Here is a 4,817-nt window from a genome sequence, read left to right on the forward strand (position 1 = left end):
CTGGGCGAACTCCCATGCATATTTGAATATCCTGAAGAGGATAAAGAACTGGTTTACATTCCTCAACTAAGATGAAAATGACATCGTTCCTCCTTAATCTGAGGTTTGACTAATTAGCTCTCCTTTCCTGTACCCTACTATAGAGCTTCCTATTAGTAAAACAGAGTGATGGTAACAAAAGTAGTTAATTTTATTATTTCTAGGCTGAACTATTATAATTGATTATTATTGGGTTGCCTTAAAAATCACTAAAAGCCTTCCCTTGATCCAAAATGTTGCACTAAGAGAACTGAAATAGACTAGAAAGAGAAGAGTATATTTCTATACGGGCTTCTCTTCATTGGCTCCCTGGTAAATCCAGAATAGAAATTTAAATCCTACTTCTTGCATACAAGGCCTTGAATAATCAGGCTTAATCTAATCTAAAAGACCTCATGGTATCACCCCAATAAAGCACTTTTCTCTCAGACTGCAAGCTTACTTGTGGTGCTTTGGGTATTAAAAGGAGAATGGCGGGCAGAGCCTTCAGCTTCCAGGCTTCCTTCTGTGAAACCAGCTTCCAGTTTGAATTCACAAGACAAAAACCCTCTCTACTACTCTACTGTAAGAATAGGGTTAAAAACTTCCTTTTTAATAAAGTATATAATTAGGGCTGGATCAGGTGACCCTAAATTGTCACTTATAACTTTTTTTCCATTAGTACCTAATGGCTTGACACAGTTTTTAGGGTTTTCCATTTGATGATAGTCCCTCATACCAGCTACTTTTTTAGTAGCTACTTGAAGTGGTTTGAACGATCCAAAAAATGTGACATTCACAGCCTACGTGCCGATTGGCTAGTCAGTGACGTCACTCGATGGGTCATGAGAGCGTGTCTTTGAGAAAAATCAAACCACCATTTTTGAAACTCGGCAATGAAGGAAACAGCTGCACAAAAACAACACTGTGGTCATCGAGCCTGACCAAAAACAACAGACCAAGCAGCAGGTATACCGTTGCCTCAATCTTGTTTTACTTTTACTATTGTCAAAGCTATTAGGACTTTATTTCACTGATTCCATTCAATTAGATATTTAATTGTAATTAGATTTACTTCCATAAATACAGGTAGACTAATGACATAAACATTCTTTCACTATCATGGTTTTAGAATTTCCACAGGAAAACTAACTTAAAGTAACCTGCATAGCTTAGGTATAGGTATATAACAATAGGTAATAGATGTGTTTCCTCCACGTGCAATTGTTCTGTTGGTATCAGAAATAGCTAAAGTTTTTCAAAATAAATTAAAGCAAAATCCTTAATTTTTAAAATAGAAAGGAAAACAACAAGGAGCTATTAAAAAAAGAGTGAGCAAAATTCCTTTGCGATGTGACATGCTGAAAGTCCACAAGCTCCACAAGTTATTGTATTACAGGGTGTAGTCATTGGTTAAATTCAATTGAGTATACATCTGATAGGCAGTTGACTACAAAATAGGGTAATGTGAAGTGAGAATTTTTCATGGACTGCAGCCTGGTAGTTGATGCTAAACTGAGTATTTTACAGCACTGTGGTACAGGACCATCTCTGTGAACTAAGCCTGCTAAAGAAATTGTTTAGCTCATTTGCTCTATACTGAGTGAGTGTATGAGTTGTAAATAGTGAGCATGACTGTGTGAAAAACTAGAATGCTATTAAAATAGAGGGGACAGGTGTGACACCAGTCCCAGCAGTGGTCATCTTTGTATATTGCATATTTGTACAAGTACATTGTATAAGTTGTAAGAAGGGCTTTTAGTCATTTTGAATGTATTTAAGCGTATTTGTGTTCAGAAGTTGTGATTTGGATTGATGGAAAGATATCACTCTCACTTTGTAGTCGGAAGATTGAATCAAAATTTTTTAATAAAAACGTACTGTATACAGTAAGTTTTTATTACAAATTTTGATATACAGAAATGTAAAAATTTTGTTGCCAAAGTAGGTATTTCTAAGTTCAGTTGATCGGGATTAAATCTTTCCTGTGTGATACATTTCAGTTGCTGATAATCAAGAAACTTGCTGTTGCTGATTCCATGTTTTGATGAGAGTTCCTGAAATTAAATGAAATGGCATTAAAGTTTTCCCCTTGAATAACATTTCCTACGTGTTTTATCCCTTTCTCGTTCCATGGTGAAAGGTTTATGCCTTATGAAAAGCAGATTAGAGATTTTTACTTTTCCACAGAGTGCTTGTCCTAGGTCCAGCCATGGGCTGTCTAGCGAGCTTGATTTGATGCATTTTGAAGCATATAAGCAATCTATTGAATAAGAAATAATAATAAGAATTTGGTAGTTTTAAACCACCATTGTGTTTTGGCTTTTGTAGAGTTTTCAAACTTGAGATGTTTGAGTCCAGTGTCTTAAACCAGGCAGTAAATGGTTTGTTAGGGATCAGTGAGAACAAGTAGTTTATTTTAGGCAGATTTTAATTGTGACGACTGATCATTGAGTGCTATAGGTAAAGTTTTCCAAAACGTGAGATTATCTTCTACCATTTCTACTAGAGGGATATGGTTCAATCATACCGAGAGACTGGTGGAAAAAATTATACCTAAATACCTAATGTTACCCGACTGTAGTGTAGTGATGGAGGTCTTCTGAAATTTACAGTTCAGAGGCAGAACTGTTGAGTTAATGGAGTAGTCTGATATGGATGAGAACTTATCTATGATTGTGATTGTCTTCAGAAGAGAGATTTGTGAGTTCCCAAGGAACAGTGATGCATCATCAGCATACAGGCTTATCTTGTGGTCTGTATCTAGTTATATCTACATTTTGTCGGATTGCTGCTGCTAGTAGTGTCGTTGAATTTTGTAAATAAAGTCTGCAACATGGAAAGAGCTGTGATCAAGCTATTTATTACTGCGCAGGAGAGCCAACACACACATCAACCATCACAGTTCACAGTCATGCCAGCTCTGCCCTTGGGATGTCTCAGCTCCTCTTTTATACCCCTCCACACACAACTCTCTGCATCTTTTTAGTTACAACAGGTTTCTGTCCCACGGGCTGTTGCTGGGCAGAGAGCAACTCCCACTATCTTTTCCCAGGAAGCTCCTGACACCGGTCATCTTGGGAGTTTCGTCCTTCCACAATATCGTTAGGCCTAGCTAAGCAGTTCTTTGCGAGGTCATACTGACACACACTTGATTCATCTTAAGCAGGCAAAGGTTTATACAAAAATCATACAGTAAGATTCTAAACATATAAATCTAAATGTGAGGATAAACTAGAATTTTTCCATAACAGTAGTTTGATGAAAATGACTAAAACTGAGGTTGAAAGCAGACAGCGCTGTCTGGTGTCCCTCTTTAGATTGAAGCTTTGGAAAGTAAGGTCATTTGTCCTAACACGTGCATTTGGAGAACTGCTTAGTGTTTTGATCCAATATATGAAGAATGAACCAAATCCAAATTTTTGTAGAACTGTTGACATCCTATGAGAGAGCAAATGAACATTTTGTGCTCAAAGTTGATGTGTTAAGAACAGAAAAAATGGGCAAGCATGAGCATTTGAGTGATTTTGACTCACTGCACTGCGACGCTGCAGCAGTGTCGGTTCTGACAGAGGGTCCAGGGATTTCATCCTCATACCTAATGGCAGTCAGGGTGCCTGTAGAGGTCTGTGTCTCCCTCCATGGACATGTCTTCCCAGAGCATTGCTGACCCACCACCAAACCGGTCATGCTGAACAATGTTACAGGCAGCATAATGTTAACCGCAGATGTGCTCAGGGTGAACCTGTTCTCACCTGTGAAAAGCACAGGGTGCCAGTAGTGGACCCGCCAATTCTGGTACTCTATGGCAAATGCCAGTCAGGCTCCACGGTTGTCTTATTGTTTCTCCTCTAGTGCATCTTTAATTTAATTTATACCAAAGAAGCTGAAACCAATCAACACTCCCCTCTGCCAATTAACTTACCAGATCAACATCCCAGAAGTTTGACTGACTTGATGCTGTACTAGGATTAAAAAGTGATCATTTTATATCTTTGAGCTTATATAACCATACAGTCCCCTGGAGCAGTACATATTGGCTTCAATTTTGCATAGTGGGAGGAAGTGGAGCCAGGTCGTCCATCTTTTGTACAGTCATTTTGCTTCACTGTTGGTTGCAACCAATACCATTGCAAGCACCTGATGAAGCCGGAAGAGCTACATCATCCCCCCAAAATAGAGGTGATCCTGAGGCCACCAAACCAAAAACCCTTTGTCACTTGGCCACACCTAAAATGTGGCTTTACTGTGCCTTAAAACAAACAACAGAGCAGCTTTTCACTGGCCTCCACACTGAATTTTTCTTCACTTTGTTAAATCATTATGATTTACTAGCAATGGGTTACTATAGTTACAGGTTTTTTTAAGATTCATTTTTGCCCTTAAATTTTCATTTATTTTTTTGGCAGGACAATAGTGCAGACAGGAAAGGATGGACAGGGAGCAAGTGAAATGATTCGCAGGGAATGTCCTGGCATGGGGAATCAGATCTGCAGTAGCCGTTCAGCATTTGGGTTGGCTGCTCAACCCACTGGGGTATACTGGTACTCAAATCATACTTGTTTTTTAATGAACCATAAAACTTCCAAACAAGAGACACAGCTGCTCTGTTCTTTCTGTGCATCTCTGACCAGTCGATTTTTTTCTTTTATCATCCTCCATTTCTTTCTTTTCTCTTCTTGTTATGCTAAACATTTGTTGTCTCCACAACAAGATGCAAGTTATAGATGAGATTTGTTTCATCCCAGCTGCCATAACTCCTGTATGCTTTTGAGTTCAAAATGACATACTGCTGTCTA

The 4,817-nt window shown here is 38.6% G+C and overlaps 1 protein-coding gene across 2 annotated transcripts in view; it reads left to right on the forward strand.

Moving 5' to 3' along the window:
• Window positions 1-4,817, forward strand: part of LOC120730306 (NT-3 growth factor receptor-like) — a 65,495-nt gene that overhangs the window by 1,097 nt on the left and 59,581 nt on the right. Inside the window, exon 1 of one of the 2 annotated variants that reach the window (XM_040026602.1) lies at window positions 2,528-4,562. The exons of the other annotated variant lie outside the window; for it this stretch is intronic. The gene's annotated coding sequence lies outside the window, so the exon portion shown is untranslated. Of the gene's footprint in view, window positions 1-2,527; window positions 4,563-4,817 lie in introns of those variants that run through there. 2 annotated transcript variants of the gene reach the window in all.

The sequence above is a fragment of the Simochromis diagramma genome, unplaced genomic scaffold (genome assembly GCF_900408965.1).
Source record: "Simochromis diagramma unplaced genomic scaffold, fSimDia1.1 OVJJ01000293.1, whole genome shotgun sequence".
Lineage (NCBI taxonomy): Eukaryota > Metazoa > Chordata > Actinopteri > Cichliformes > Cichlidae > Simochromis > Simochromis diagramma.